This window comes from Mesoplodon densirostris, chromosome 15, assembly GCF_025265405.1.
Source record: "Mesoplodon densirostris isolate mMesDen1 chromosome 15, mMesDen1 primary haplotype, whole genome shotgun sequence".
NCBI lineage: Eukaryota > Metazoa > Chordata > Mammalia > Artiodactyla > Ziphiidae > Mesoplodon > Mesoplodon densirostris.
In genome coordinates this window covers 73,549,486-73,566,330 of record NC_082675.1, presented here as the reverse complement: position 1 = coordinate 73,566,330, position 16,845 = coordinate 73,549,486, and the positions used below count along the sequence as shown (strand labels likewise).

General features: G+C 47.3%; 1 protein-coding gene across 1 annotated transcript in view; it reads right to left on the bottom strand.

The window, feature by feature from the left end:
* The window catches only part of ONECUT2 (one cut homeobox 2), a 42,446-nt gene that overhangs the window by 2,740 nt on the left and 22,861 nt on the right, over positions 1–16,845 (bottom strand). The gene's annotated exons all lie outside the window — the stretch shown is intronic.

The window sequence follows — 16,845 nt, the reverse complement described above, 5'->3', positions numbered from 1 at the left end:
CGTGAGAACCGAGAACGGGATCCATTGAGAACACTGACAAAGTCAATGGGGATGTAAAGTCAAAGGGGATGTAAGCTGTTAAACTTTATCGTGCAAATTGCCCAGCTGTCAATAACCAGCCTTCCCAGTTCATCTACGGGTGATGGAAAGCATCGGTTAGTGGGGGAAGGGAGAAAGGAGAAAAGAGCAGGGCTGTCTACACAGTCTGGTTTTGAACCAAGTGCTTTCTCTTTCACTCCCTACCGCCCACTGCCACCCCCTTAAAACTCTTTACCTGTGAAATCAGGTGCTCTGAAGGGATCGGTGACTTCCCCAGGGGGAAGCCTGGGTACTAAGTTCCTCTTTCATGGTCACCCTCTGGGATTGTTTACAGATGAGCCACAGTGACTTTCTGGAGTCAATACTTAAAAGTGCATAATTTCTCAGAATCAAAGCTTCCACCCTTGTGACTCAAAGAATTGTTAACAAAATGAAATTAGAAGTGACAGAGTGATGGTATCATCCCGACCCCAAATCCCCTTCTTCTAGACTTTTGAAAAATAAAAAAAATAAAATCAAACAGGGAGGGAAAGACTGTGAAAAAATTGGTTTAACCAGTTTTAATTTGGCTGGTCTGAAGTAAAGCCAGTACAAGAAGCCCAGGGCTGAAGTTGGCAAAAGAACCCGAATTTACAGTGGATTATTTTAGGGCCCTAGATGTGTCAATAAGTAGATGCAGAGTCTCTGATTCAGTAGATGGGTATCCACATCTGGGGTGCCATATGCAGCCAGGACATTAATTTATGTGTCACTACCTCTGCCTTACCCTACAAGTTTCTAGAAGGCAGGGATCAGGTCTGTGTGATATTTCCGACTGGCTCTTTTTGGAGCCACGGACATAAATGCTTGGGATGCTGATGACAAGTGGTGTCGTGACTCTTTCAGGAATCTGCACACTTCACAGACAGATTGGGTCTCAGAAAAGTAACTTTTAAGGGCTAAATAATATTGTGCATACAAATCACAAATTTAAACATGGGAACATGTGTTAAAATCACTGGACAGGGCTTCCCTGGTGGCGCAGTGGTTGAGAGTCCGCCTGCCGATGCAGGGGACGCAGGCTCGTGCCCTGGTCCGGGAAGATCCCACATGCCGCGGAGCGGCTGGGCCCGTGAGCCATGGCCACTGAGCCTGCGCGTCCGGAGCCCGTGCTCCGCAACGGGAGAGGCCACAACAGTGAGAGGCCCGCGTACCGCAAAAAAAAAAAAAAAAAAAAAAAACCCAAAAAATCACTGGACAGAAACCACAGCTCATCCAGGGGTTTTGTGCCGCCTCAACGGAGCTAATCCAGGAAAGGCGAGGAGGGAGCAGAGAGCCGGCTTTGAGCATCCTTCCCTGGATCAAATCCTACTGGACATTCTGGCTCCAGGTTGAGAATTTCTTTGTACTCAACTGACATTCCCCTAAGGCTAGCAGTCGTCTGGAGTGCTGTCTGGAAGCCTTTTCATACTTCTCAAAGCCCTGATTTGTGAGTTTTGCTTCTGAGCTTTGGGTCAGGACATTTTCTACTCTTTGCATTCTGCAGGGAGCATTCGGTGTAGTGGGGCCGCTGGCTGCAGTCTGAGTATCAGGGGAACACCCTTCAAACTGATGGGTCTTCGGATTTAACCTAAGGACCAACACTCATAGAAAAGATATTCTGGAAGCTGAACTTCCTCCTACCTAACTGGCCATCCTCTCTGGTGGATGCTATCCGCCATGAAGGATCACTCCTGAAATAAGTGAAGAGCCATGACAAAAGGGCAGGAACAGGAGAACCCTCAAAAAGGAACACTGTTGGGCTACGTCAGCTTTGCGGAACCCTCTCTTCCTGACTTTTCCTTCTCTCGTTTCTCAAAGTAAACATATTACCTTTGAAAATTAAACACAACACACACATACACACCTATAAAAACAATATGTTTCCATCCCAAACCCCATTCTCTTGGGAGGTTTGGACGTTTTCAGATAAGGGGTACTTCCCCCGATATGGGAACTCAGAGAGAAAGGGCTGAAACAGCTTACAGTCACCCTTCTCCCACAGGAATTTCCCGGTAATGATTTCTTCTTTGATTATCCCTGGGAGGATCTTACACTTTTGTTGGATTTTTGTATATTTACCATAACCTCCTCTGTAGACTTCCTCTCTCTAGTGCAATCCTCTACGACAGTGCTTCTAAAGTTCAAGGTGCATAGGGATCATCTGGAAAGCTTGCTCAAATGCAGATTCTGAGGCAGTCAACCCAGGCGGGGCCTGAGAACCTGCATTTCTAACAAGCTCCCAGGTGATGCTGCTGTTGCTGGTCCATATGCCTTTGTTTGACTAGTGAGCATCTACCTGATTTCTAAAATCTCAGAGGAGCACCCTGATGGAATGGAATGTTCTGGAACCAGACGCCTGGATTCTCTCACCTGCGCTCCTTCACCTACAAGACTTGGGACCTCGGTAAATGACTTAACCTTTCAGTGCCCGTCTTCCTCACCTGCATAATGGAAATAAGGTGCTCACCTCTGTAGAGGCGTACGTGAGGCAAAGTGTGTGAATGCTCCCTCCCCACCTTCCCTCTGGCTGCATCACCCCAGTAATCCTGAGGAAGATAAGAAGCAGAACTATTCTCATTTTAAAATGAAATAAATGGAGACCTGAGGGTGTAAGTGATTGATCTGAGGTCACATTCCAAGTTGGCTGCAGACCCAGGGCAAGAATCCAGCCCTTGGGTCTGTCCATCTTTCTCCCCTACAGAAATGGCACCCCACGCCATTGGCACTTTAGAGGGACTCTATCTGCACGGCAGCCTTGGAGGTTCTATCACCCAGAGATTCTGACTTTTACCTGGAGGGGCAGGGTTCTGCAATCTGGGGAGATATTGAATATAGTTCCCTGTGCTGTACAGTAGGTCCTTGTTCTTTATTTTATATACAGTAGTGTGCATATGTTAATCCCAAACTCCTAATTTATCTCTCCCTCCCCATCCCCTGCTATCCCCTTTGGTAACCATAAGTTTGTTTTCTACATCTGTGATCTATTTTTTGTTTGTAAATAAGTTCATCTGTATCACTTTTTAGATTCCACATATAAGTGATATCATGTATTTGTCTTTCTCTGTCTGACTTACTTCACTTAATATGATAATCTCTAGGTCCATCCATGTTGCTGCAGATGGCATTATTTCATTCTTTTTATGGCTGAGTAGTATTCCATTGTGTGTGTGTGTGTGTGTGTGTGTGTGTGTACCACATCTTCTTTATCCATTAATCTGTCAATGGATATTTATGTTGCTTCCACGTCTTGGCTATGGTAAATAGTGCTACTATGAACACTGGGGTGAATATATCTTTTCAAATTAAGAGTTTTCTCTGGATATATGCCCAGGAGTGGGGTTTCAGGGTCAAATGGTAGCTCTATTTTTAGTTTTGTTTTTTTTTTTAAAGTTTTCGGCATGGGGGATCCTAGGTCCCCGACCAGGGATCAAACCCACACCCCCTGCATTGGAAGCGTGGAGTCTTAACCACTGGACTGCCAGGAAGTCCTATTTTTAGTTTTCTAAGGAACCTCCATACTGTTCGCCATAGTGGCTCCACCAATTTACATTCCCGGCAACAGTGTAGGAGGGTTCCCTTTTCTCCACACCTTCTCCAGCATTTATTATTTGTAGACTTTTTAATGATGGTCCTTCTGACTGGTGTGGTGGTGTATCTGCACTTTTAATAGGGAGTTTAGACAGTATTGATGCAGGTCCATGTTGGCCTGTCAGGTTATATCTGAAGATATATCTACATATGATTTAAGAAACAAATGTTAAAAGTTTAACGTTCAGCAACCTGCAGAGAGAGAACAGATCATCAGATCCCGTGTATGCTTTCCCGACAGCTCTCCAAGGCCAACAGACTATACGCCAACAAATGCAAAGCTGCAGCCTGTGGTCTGCCAATGTACGGCAAGTCCAAAAGCCCCAAATAATGAGGCTGTACGTACATAACCTGCCCCAAGTCCTCACAGCTGGCAGTTGCCACCTCACGATTCTTACAAAAGCAGTTGGTCAGGAGCTGAAGGAAAATACAAACAAGAGGGCAAACACCTGCTTTGAAAGTCTAAGAAAAAGTAGACAGATTGAATGATGTCTGGAAGCTGGCAGGAAGGTGGGAATCTCAGAATTTCTCAGACAAGGTGTGAAGCTAGCTTTGCCCAGAGGCAGAGTCAGAGTGTAAATGGTTTTGGTGTTAGAACATTACACGCTACAAATGCCCATTTCAAAACAGCTAGGGAAATGCCAAGTAGCTCCCTAGGGCCCGGGAATGTGTGTTAGAAACCCAACAGACGTGTTCATCAGTGATGTGGATGGAGTGAGTTCCCGCCACTCACGATAAACTGCTCCAGGAGGGTGAGAGGTTAGCCCAGACTCCTGCAGGCACTGGGATCTGCTTCTCCTCCCTCTTCTAGGAAGGAAGCAGGGAGGGCGTACCGTGGGGTGATGTGTATGTTGCCTGACGGGAAGAGAGAGAAATCCCTCATTCTCCATCTTCCTTCCTCTCCTGGGGAAGTGGTTCCTGTGTGGGTCATGGAGGTTTGAGGGCTCATTTCTATTTCAAAGACAGGGAGAAACCATTTGTTTTTGCCCACAATGAGGCCACCTACTGGGGTTACAGTGCCTTTTCCCTCCTTTTGGGGGCAGGAACAATATCAGCTCAGATGGGGAAGGCTGCCTGTCCCCCGTGGACCAGGACCTGAGACTGGCAGGTATATACAGATAGAGATATCTGTGATTAGTAACAGAGGTGACAGCTACTGCCGAAGTAGGGGCCTGGGTAGACACATTTTTCAAACCACTGGGTTCCCAGGGTGAAATAATAAGAAGGGAAGCCCTGGTTCAAGGCACAAGCCCTCCCCGAGATCGTGAGATGCCAATTCACCTTTTCCCAGGTGGCCACCCTCAGAGGGTCAGAGACAGAAGTGCATCTCCAAGCATGCGCCACTTCCCTGGAGCTGATCTTCCTAAGCCAGGAGAGAAAGAAGAACTCCTCTCTACCACTGGCCCTTTCTCGCTGCTCCGCACACGGTCAGGCTGCTCCTGGGTATTCTCAGGAGCCCAGCTGTCCTCGGGCGCCCAGGGGAACTGGCCACAGCGTTATCCAGCGTCCGCACACGGGCAGCACGAAGGCGCGCCCCATCAGGCACGTGGCAAGGTTGTAAAGCCAGAAGACATTCCCATCAGGAGGGGGCTCACAGGCAGGTGAGTCAGGGTGAGGGGTGGTGAGAGACTCAAGAAATAATATTAAGGAGGCCACGGAAAGCAGTGCGTCACCCCGGGGAGGGCCCTGGCGCCGACCCCAGAGGGCAGTGACTGTGCCGTTTCTCTGATGGAAAAGCCTCATTTTCACCCGCCCCTAATTTTCCTTCTTGGGACAAAGGTCTTTGGTATTTGCCTGCTAGGGGTGGAGAGCTGTGGGAAGCCAGGGCCGGAGCCGCGGGGAGGGGAAGGGAGGCAGGCTGGGAGGGAGGAGCAAAGCTGGGGAGGGCCGCCGCCTCTGCGCCGCCTGCCTGGTTTTCGCCCTGGTCTCCTCTGGGAGGGCCCGTGCCTAGACGCGGGCGGGCGGAGCGACCTCGGCTGTGTGTCTGCAGGGTAAGGGGGGTGGTAAGGAGCTAGTTCTACGAGGCAGATCCAGGCCGGGGGTCATCAGAACCGCGCTTCGCTTTAACGCCTGGTCCCACAGCCGCAGGGGCTTCAGCTCTTCAAGGCCCCTGCGCATCTCCCTCCGCCCGTAACTCCATCCTCACGACTGAGTCACAGAACGTCGGCGCTTCTGTCGGGTCTGGGGCTGTCGGTTTCACATGGGGAGCTAGAGGTCAGCGAGGTGAGCCTGAGAGGCACGCAAGGTCTGGACCCCCATGAGCACTTTCTCTCTTTATTTTCATTTTATTTTTTTAATTTTTGGCCATACCCCCGTGGCATGCGGGATCTTAGTTCCCCGACCAGGGATTGCACCCGTGCCCCCTTCATTGGCGCGTCTTAACCACTGGACCGCCGGGGAAGTCCCAGCACTTTCCACAGGCTGTTTGACGAGAACATGGGGCAGAGGTGTGGATTCCCATTCTGCACGTGGTGAAGGTTCAGTGACTTGTTTAGGGTGACACGACTAGCGTCGGGGCTGAGACGTTGGCCTGGAAACCCCTTCCCAGCCTCCCTCGGTCCTGAGGGGCCGGGGTAGTAAGAGGCACCCAACACCGCCCGACTCCTCGGTCCTCCCTGCTCTGGAGATGAAACTACCCACGCTACTGGGATTTTGCCCCAAGAATTCATGTCCCTGTTGAACAACTTCTGCTGTATTGGGCTGAAACGCTCCCATTTGTTTTTGGAGAATCCGGCCCCATCTCATGATTTGCTACAGAGTTACGAGTACTGGAAGGGTCCCTCGGGCTCCTTCAACAAGCTGACAGGAAAGGAAAATGTCTCATGGAAATGAATTACAGACTTGAAAACAAAAGCCTTTGTAGTTTTATTTTTCTTGAGGCAACTGATGGGGGGAGAAGACTAAAATGGACGAGGGCAGGGCAGTTTCCATCCAACCTAAGTTCAAATTCAGCTCCGCCATTCACTAGCCGTGTGACCTGGGTATGATCACTGGGCCTCCCTCTCCCTTGTGGTGACTGGACCAGAAATGATTTCCGGGTCTATTCCATAATTCGGATGGATTTGCCCTCCATGGTCCTCTCCCTCTGCCTGGTACCGTACAAATGCTCTCTTCCTCAGTGACATCTCCTGGCGGGATCAGAAGAATTAAGGACATCGTTGGCTGTTAACCTGCGAGCTGTTATACACAATCCACTCCGCCTCTCAAGTCCCATGTTGGGCAGGTGCCTCTTTGGGGGATACTTACCCCACCTGCCTTAGTGGGAAATGGAATCGGGGCTTTTCTTTCCTTCTGGGCTTGAAGCTTCTGGGTCTTTAACCTCCAGGACCGCCTCGCAGGGGTCATGAATGATCTGCTGGTGAAGGTGGTCTGAGTAGGTGCCAAGCGTGAGTTAGCGGCAGGGCCGTCGTGGTACAAGGTGGTGTCGAGGTCTGGAATCGTCGGCCCCTTTGGCTTGTCCTCTCGTCTCTGATCTTGCCGATTTGTTTGCTCTTCTCTGGCTGTCTCTTTCTCAAGAGCTTTCTGGCCCGTCCCAGTCCTCCAGGAATCCAGCAGCCCTTCCCTCTTCTGCCCCCGTGCTCCACGCTTCTCCTTCCTCACAGCCCAGCATCACCTCCCATGTCGACCAGTTAGCCCTGGTGTCCTGCGGAAATGGACCTTTCCTTCCAACCCTCCTCCCTGGAAACCACAAACACACAGGCCGAAGAGAGGTCCCTGCAGAGGCCCGTGGGGAGGTGAGGGGCCGAGCCCCCGCAGAGGAGGGGAACTCTGGCTCCACGAACATGATACCATGTCCAGAGATGCTCGAGGATGGGCCACAGAAAGCCACCCTCCAAGAGGTATCTGGAAGAAGCGCCAAAGTCTCAGGGGTAGGCCTAGAAGAATCTTTCTCAGTGTGGTTTCTGCCCTCAGGCTGGCTGCCCCGCCCCCAGGCTCCCCTCCTGTGCTGGCTGATGCTGAAAGCCTCCTGCTTCAGCTTAAACCAGTCAGTGGAAGGCTTAACCCCTGCCAGACTGACTGCACCCCTTCCCCTTTGGAAGAGGGCCATTTAAATCCCCCTCCGCAGTCATTCTGTACAGCGTTCTCAGTACAGAAGAGAAACGGCTCTGAGCGCAGGCTTGGAGATGGGGCAGCTGAGGCTTCCAGGAAGCAGGTGCTCCCAAGGAAGCAAGGCAGCCCCACAGTGGGAAGTGAGGCTGACTAATTGCAAAATTGGCCCCAATTCTTCTCGTCCCACCATCCCTATCTCCTGCAATGTCACTCTGCAGCTCCCCTACAGCACGGGATGGAGTTTGTCTGTCTTTCCTGGATCTGGGCTGGTCTGGCGATTTGCTTTGGCCAACTGAATGTGGCAGAAGGGATAGCCCAGGCCTCGAGAAGCCAAGTGCTTTGTTCACGCTCTTGGAGCTCTGGCCGCCACATGACAAGCCCAGGCCAGCCTGGGTCAGCCCACCCCAGCTGCCCCAGCAGCTGACTGCAGCGAGCCCAGCTGAGACCCCTCAAGCGTGGCCTGGACCAGCAGAACTGCCCAGCTGACCCATAGACTCCTGAGCAAAAATAAACGTTCATGGCTTTATGCCACCGGTTTTGTGGTTCTGTGTTACGTGGCATTCCTGTGGTGATATACAGCCGACAAAGAAGCAAAGAACGGCTGTTGCCTTTCTGCCCAGGCAGGGAGTCAAATGTAGGGTAAGAAGTCTCAGCTTTAAGTCATGACCTGGTTTCAAATTCCATGTTGGCCACTTATCAGCTGCATGACCTTGAGCCTCAGTTTCCTCATCTGTAAAGTGGGGATACTAATGCAAACCCCTCTGGACATCAAGGGGCTAGCTGTAATGTTGGTGTGAATAGTAGGTGCTCAGTAAATGTAAATCTCCTTCCTTCCATCATAGAGAAAGAAGAAAGAGGAAGGGGGGTGAGAAAGTGAGGTTAAGAATTCATCGTCTGAAATGATTTGCCAAGACTTACTCAACGGTAGGTGAACTGTCCAGAGGGCTTATAGCAAACAAAAGGTTAAAGATTTTTGTTTTCCTTGTGAAGCTGTCTCAGAGCCAATTCCCAGCCTCGTAGAAAAGGTAAGACTGTGATGTGTTTTTACATACATGTCAGAGATCCTAATAGGTTTTGGACCCCTGGCGTTTCCTAACATAACTAATTTATGTCCAAATACATTCTACATACGATGGGTATTGTTGGCCCCGAATAAATAATGCAGACGTGCTCTACTGCCCTTGCGTTCAGTGAATACTTTCCCTGAATTGTTCAGTGTGATCTCGCCAGGGCACCGGGTGAGGTGGGGAAGGAAGTCATCGGGGTGTGCATGGTTCAGTGTGGTCACTTAACCTCCAAGTATATGGGTTTGAAAACGATGCCGAAGGAGAATCGTTTCCCGCTTTCAGCTAGAAAGCCTGAAGCTGCCGTCTTCCAGGGGCTGTGCAGAGCGGGAGAGTAACCCTCTCCAGCCACAAGGGCACACCCACAGGGGCTGGAGTCGGGTTGGAAAGATCAACTGAGGCAACCAACGGGGTTATGCTGGAAAAGTCAATGACAAAAGTAAGGTCGTATTTGTACCTCCAGCCTTGCTCGGAGCATTGTGTGGGGTTTTGAGGTAAGAGGAGGGGAATCAACTCCTTTCACTTCCCTTTGTTACTGTCAGGATGGGAGGAGTGATGGCGGCCAGGAAGGCTCCCTTCCTCTGGAACTAATTTGCATATTCAAGAGCTTTTAAAATAATAACAGCATCCCTTGGATTCAAATAGGGAAGCAAGAATAGAAGAGTTACATACTCTGATAGTACATATTTAATGTTCAGGAAGCCATGAGTGCTGAACAATGCCATCGATGCAGGCTTCTCGGGCCAGCAAAGGGAGAGGTGCTGGCACACTGCTACAGGGACCTGGAGAGGAGGGGTGTGACACACAGGACTTGGGGCTCAGGCTCTGAGCACTGGCCACTAAGGCCAGAAGGTGGCGCACCAATCACTCACCGGGGAGGCGGGAGGGCTTGATGAAGGGGGAGGGGCTGCAAAGGACACGATCTTTTCATCATCATTTGATTATCTTGTGCTCTTTAAAATTTGGAAACTATAAGTAGTTTGCAGTTAGATGCTTTACAGTTTTCCCTGCTTCTCTTTGATTCCTGACCTTATTACTGAACGCCACCTTGGTCCAGATGGTCACAGAGCCGGTAGGGTGAACGTGGCCCCTGAGAGCTAAACTCCAACTTCCCTCTTGTTTCTCCAAACATCCCTGGCCTGAGTCAAATGGGAAACTTAATGGCTTTGTCTCCAGATTGGAGCTGGCTTTTCTCACAGACCAGATGCCCATCCGCTCAGGCAGCAGAGCCAGTGACATCCAGACCAGCGTCCATTTGGGTGGCCAAGAGCAGAGACAGGGAGGTTGCACTGTGCAAATGGATTTGGAGTCATTCCCGGTCCCTGGGGTTTTATCCCTCCTTTCACTCCCTTCTAACTGGCTTTCCGTGGCGAGAAAAACCTCTAAACCATTTAGCAAATTATCCTGGACAGCGAAGGCACTCTGGGCTGAACAACCCATGTGCCAGTGAGGTAGCTGCTGCCTGGCTTATTAGAGCAAGTATTATGGGTGGGAGATGCCAGAGCAGGAGGGAAAGAGGAGAGAGGGCAAGGAGAGAGGAGGGAGAAAAAAACAAGAGAACAGGGGACCACGCATGCGTGAGCACACACCCCTCATTCTGGAGGCTCTGGAAGGGGTCGCATCCAAAGTGCAGAAAAGTCAGGAACCCCAGGAAGCCTGGCATTGCCCGGAACGCTTGAGCCCCACCTTAAGCTTCACTTCTGACCTGGGGCACGTCTCTGCCCATCTGGGTATCCCTATGGTACCCTCTTCCTCCCATTTGGAAATCATGGGTGATAAGTGCTAACTCTCTGCGCTCCCTCAAAACCCCGCCACCGGTGACTTCACTTGGGTTGGGTTATAAACACGTTGGTTGTGACAAACCAGCACCTGCCAGGTCTATTTATTGTCACATGAGAGGCAGCCATCCGGTCACCATTCGCAGTTCCCTTGCCTCAAAGACATCCTCTGAAGAAAACAAGTTTAATTTCCTATCCCTATTTTCCCTTCAATACAAAGCCACTGAAGGGGACTCAGCAAATGGGGTCCTTTGATGCCTGAAACTTGCTTATATAGAGGCCCAGGGTGGCCCCAGAGGGCGGATCTCCAGGGGAGGGTCGCCAGTCCTCTACACCCGAGTCGCCCACTCCTCCTACTGTCCCTCCCAGCAGGTTCTGCCTGTAGCTGGGGCTCGCTCACCCAGTGTGGATATGCCTTCTCCTCCTCGGCTTCCCTTTCAGCAGAAACTCTGGGAGTAAAAGGGGAGCCCCAAGGAACAGGTTTCTAACAGCAGGTGTTCCAGGCCAGCTGGTAAAACCACCGAGTCCTAGAAGAGCAAGATGTTAGAGACCATTTGGTCCTATCCTTTATTTTAGATATAAGGAGTCTGGGGCTCTTAGAGGCGTCATGATTTGCCCAATGCTGGCCACAGGGAGTCAGTGACCGAGCCCTGAGAACCCAGATTCCCTTATTACTAGTTCAGTGGTGTTTTTATTTCCCCCTTGGCTATTAGAATAAATCTTTAGGGGGCACTCAGCCTTTGAAATCACGATTCTTGGTCATCTATTCTGCCTACGAAGAAGCCTAGCAAAGACAGACCTTTAGATCTGCTGCATATCTGTACTTGGCAAGCTATCCAGGAGGTTTTGAGTTGCTAAAACAAACATTCAATTCTGGATAGAACATCTCACTAAAAGTGGTTAGGAGAACCCAGTACAGCCTCTCCTAACTTCCCACTAAAATGATCTCGAAGACCTAGAATAAAAGGTAAAACTCACCAAACTGAACACTAGGACTGCCGTCCACCTGCACGGGGGCGTTTCTGAGGAATTCTCACCTAAACACAAGGCCAGTGGAATTGGATTGAAAAAATAACACCTGAGTCCTCCAGCTGTTCAGAAATTCAAATTAAGCAGCCATCACTCAACTTGATAGGTGATGCCTTTTGAAACAGCCAGAGTGCTATCCACTCCTTTCTACCTACTAACTGAGAACTGCAACTCTCAATAGACAACTGGGCAAAAAAATTGAGGGTGGGGTGGGTAGAAGAGGGACTCCAGCGGTAGATCGAACCCTGGGAGGTATAGTTTCCAAAGAGTGCTCCAGGTGAGTGTAAGGACAAGAGGAAGATTTGGCGCTTGCTATCTTGGGGATTGATGCACTTACACCATTTGACCAGCTTGTCAGCAGCTGAGGAATGGATGCAGGAGATGAATCCATGTCAGTCCAGCAGGGCCAAATTACAAGAAAACTGGTTAGACTGTAGGAGCTGGGTTAGGTATATCAATTGGCAATTTAGTGTAGGTCTACAAGGGTGAGGGCACCAACATCCAGAAAGGCGGCTGTGAGGACAACACACACCCTTCCTATGAACTAGATCAGGCCTGACTGGGTTTTTCTCATTTGAGTATGAATACATAGGACAAAAGGAAAGAGATGGAAAATATTGGAAAACAGAAAAACAGACCACCAACTGAAATCAGAGAAAATTCATCTGAAAATATCTTATAGAAACTTAAAGAACATTTTAGAGAATCATTTGGTATCTCAAGATAATGCAAAAAGAGATGGCTTCTATGAAACAGGAACAGAAAATGATTAAGAAGAAAACAAGACAGAACTCTATAAATAATAGTAGGTAATAAAGAAAACACAATTAAGATAAGAGATGGGAAAGACAAAAAAATTCTTGCAGGAAAATGAGAAATACATAGCATTGGAGGAAATTAAGAGCAAAATTGATACTATAGTTGTAATGTTAGAATTTATGCAGTTCAGGTGGTCTTTGCCGCAGGGAAGCACTCTTAGTTATATAATGACTCAAAAAGTGTATCTGTATACTCTTTATGAAAAGAAAACTGAAGACATGCTCCAGCTTCCTTGGAATATAGCAAAATTAAAAGCTCAAGAATGTGATACTGTCCTAAAAAAGGACTGGCCAACAGCTCTGTGTGGCTATGCATACTCTTGAACATATCCCAAACGTCCAAAGGGGTATCATTACATTAACAATCAGCACCTTTTTGGAAAGGCTACACCAATGAATCTTCAGGAAGGTAGAAGGGTTGGTGCCTTCTTTTATAACAGGATTTCAATGATGTTTAAAAAGAAATAATTCCATTATTAATGATTTTCATCATTATGTAAACAGCATAGTTTAAAAAAAGGAAATTCTACTGGAAAATATCTCCCCCTTGCAGAATTTAATACCAGATTCACAAGTGCAGTTAAAGATGATTACATATATGTCAAATTATGAAAAACAAAACAACTAAAAAAAAAAACCTAGAAGGAACATTTCAATGTGTTAAGTTTCAGGTGAGGCCTGAAATTACCAGTATCATTTAGTATTATGCTGGAGAAGTAGCCAATGCAATAAAATAAGAAAAAAACAATAAGAAGTGGGAATTTTAAAAGGAATGAAACTAATTGATAAAATGACAAAATTCGACATAAACTGAGTGCTCATGATTTGATGGGCATTTTTGAAGTTGTACTAACTCATTTAATTTTTAAAATCAACGTATGAGGTGGTTTACAATGAATTATCCTGAGTCACAGAGGATTAAGCAAATTACTTAAGATTACATAGAAAGTAATAGAGTTGGGTTTCAAACTCAGGTAGTCAGATTCCAAACTCCTTGGACCTAACAGCTACCCTATCTTGCTTCTCTAGGCAGAAACAGAACCCTCATAAAAATAAGTTAATATGATTTTTTAACCGAGAAAACCCAAAAGCTTCAATACTCAAATTATTAGAACTAATAAGAAAGCTCAATAAGGTGGTCAGTTTTAAGATGAACATACAAACATCAATATTAACATCCATAGAAAATCCAAGATGATACACAGATAAACTATTAGAATGAATATGAGAATTTAGCAAGGTTCCTAGACTCAAGATCCATAGACAAAAATCAACTATATTTCTATATAACACAACCAACAGAAAACGAAGACGATACCATTTATAATAGGATTAAAACATCAAGTACATAGAAATAAATCTAACAATAGGTATGTAAAACGTTGACAAAGAAAACTATAAACTTTGTTAGAGAAATTAAAAAGTACTAAATAAATGGATTGGAAGACTCAATATTGTAAAAAGTTTAATTTTCTCCACGTTGATCTATAGATCCAACCAAATCTTTAATAAAAATCTCAGCAGATTTCTCTCCTTCCCTTTCTTTCTTCTTTCCTTTCAGTTTTTGGGATTTGACAAGCTGATTCTAAAATCTATGCGAGGACTTCCCTGGTGGCACAGTGGTTAAGAATCTGCCTGCCAATGCAGGGGACACAGGTTCGAGCCCTGGTCCGGGAAGACTCCACATGCCACAGAGCAACTAAGCCCGTGTGCCACAACTACTGAGCCTGCGCTCTAGAGCCTGCAAGACACAGCTACTGAGCCCATATGCCACAACTACTGAAGCCTGTGGGCTAAGAGACTGTGCTCCACAACAAGAGAAGCCACCGCAGTGAGAAGCCAACACACCACAATGAAGAGTAGCCCCCGCTCGCCACAACTAGAGAAAGCCCACGCACAGCAACAGAGACCCAAAGCAGCCAAAAGTAAATTAAAAAAATAATACAATCAATGTGAGGATGCAAAAAATCAAAGAAGAGTCAAGCTATTCTTTTTGGGGTTTTGTTTGTTTGTTTTGGCCACACCACATGGCTTGTGGGATCCTAGTTCCCCAACCAGGGATGGAACCTGGGTTTCCTGCAGTGGAAGTGCAGAGTCCTGACCCCTGGACCGCCAGGGAATTCCCTAGTCAAGCTATTCTTGATGAAGAAGAGCAGATGGAAGGACTTGCTGTATTAACTATCAAGACCTCTAATAAGACTCTAACCGTGTAGTATTGGGACAAGGATATACAACTAGACCAGTGTAACAGAACAGAAAGCCTACAAACAGATCTATACACCTATGGATATGGGATTTAATGAGAAGATTCGCATGTCAGAACATGAGGGAAGGTATTCTTTCTAATAATGGAGCTAGGGTAATTAGATAGGCATTGGGGCAGGGCTTAATTCTTGGCCCCCTACTTCATGTCATACATAAAAAAGAAGTTCTGTATGGGTCACAGACCTTAGTGTAAATGGCAAAACAATTACGCTTTTAGAAAATAATATAGGGCAATATCTTCATAATCTCAAGAAAAATTTTTTTAAACAAGACTAAAAAAAATACTAACTCAAAGGGAAAAGACTGAAATATTAGAGCACATTACAATTAAGAATTTCTGTATATCAAAGGACACAAATAAGAGAGTGGAGAGGGAGAGAGAGAGAGAGGAGAGCCATGGATATTTGCAGCACATATGTTTGATAAAGGGCCTAAACTCAGAATATATAAAATCTTTTGGAAATCAACAAGAAGTCAAGACATCCCAATAGGAAAACAGGCAAAGACTTGAACAGGCACTTCACAGGAGAAGAAATCCAAATTTCCAACAATTATATAAAAAGACCCTCAAAGTTACTAGTAATCCAGAAATTGTAAACTTAAAACAACATTATACATCCACCTAAATGGCTTAAATGTAAAAATCTCTCAATACCAACTGCTGGCAAAGATATGGGAACTCTCCCAGGATGCCAGTGGGAGTGTAAATTCGCATAACAGGTTAGAAAATGGTTTGACAGTATCTGATATAGTTGAATATATGCATGCGCTATGACCCAGAAATTCTGCTCCTAGATAGACTGCCTCGCTGCAGATGCTATTATAGGCTGGCACACTCCCTGGGCTTTTTGATAGCTGCCCTCCCAATGGATGTGAGGACAAATAAACATTTTAAGAAGAGAACTGGCTGGCAGAGGTCTGAAAGAGAACCAGACTTCCAGAATCTAGCCCGTACCTAGCCAAACGTCTGCTAAGACCGAAGAAAATTTGTTTTCCTTATTCCTTCCCAAGTACAAGTTCTCAGGGCAGATTTCTCTGAGAACTATCCTGTCCTTACTTCATGGTCCAGAAGAGGCTAAAGTGATGCTCACCTCCCACCGGGAACTCGGCCCCCTCTGCTGCCCTGGACCCCCTCCAGAGGACCAGTCCTGAGTGCAGGCTCCCTTCTCTCCCTGCATCCAAAGGGCAGGGGCAAGGGTGCAGCTGTAACCAGACCCCATCAGAGCCGCTGAAGATGTGCCTGTGGATCAGAACTAATGGCATTAGGCGATCACTCAGGGAATAGAGCTGCAATTACTCCTTGGATGCCTTCTCCAAGATGACCACATGCAGAACACCATGAGGGGAGAGAGTAATGAATCACCAAGTGAATTAACTGGTAGCCGCTCTAATTAGTTTTATCATTTTTCATGAAAACACTAATGAATATGAAATGATGCGGCCATGAAACCACTAAGACAATTAATGCTTCGGAGTAATTTGGGGTCAGAAAAGGATTCTAGAGACTGTTTAAATAGTCTCAACAATCGTGTGTTGAGAATTCAGAGGAAGCCCACGGCTTCAAAGTCTTCTATTAGCAGATAAGTTGCTACTTAAGGAAAAGCAACAGTGAGGTGTCTGTGGGTTTTCTTTCCTCCCTCTCTCCCTCCCTCCCTCCCTCCCTTCCTTCCTTTCCATGTTAAGGCTCCTGGTTTTGGGAATAAAGATGATAGCATGAACCAAACAGGAGCCTTCAGGGAGTTAGATGAGAACCAAATGAATGCACAGTGAGTGGTGGATCTGGGGAACAGGAGAAAGAGGCAGGGTCCAGCCATACTGAAACCAGAAAAGAGGGAACAGTACTCAGCACTTTTTGCCTCATCGCTACCTGGACGTGGGAGAAAAGAGCTTTCTGAAATGACTCCCAAACCTGCGATCATGATGCAGATATAAGATAAGCTGAGGGCTTCCCTGGTGGCACAGTGGTTGAGAGTCCGCCTGCCGAGGCAGGGGACACGGGTTCGTGCTGGTCCAGAAGGATCCCACATGCCGCGGAGCGGCTGGGCCCGTGAGCCATGGCCACTGAGCCTGCGTGTCCGGAGCCTGTGCTCCGCAGCGGGAGAGGCCACAACAGTGAGAGGCCCAAGTACCGCAAAAAAAAAAAAAAAAAAAAAAAAAAAAAGATAAGCTGAGCCTTGCTGGTGGAGCTGTAAT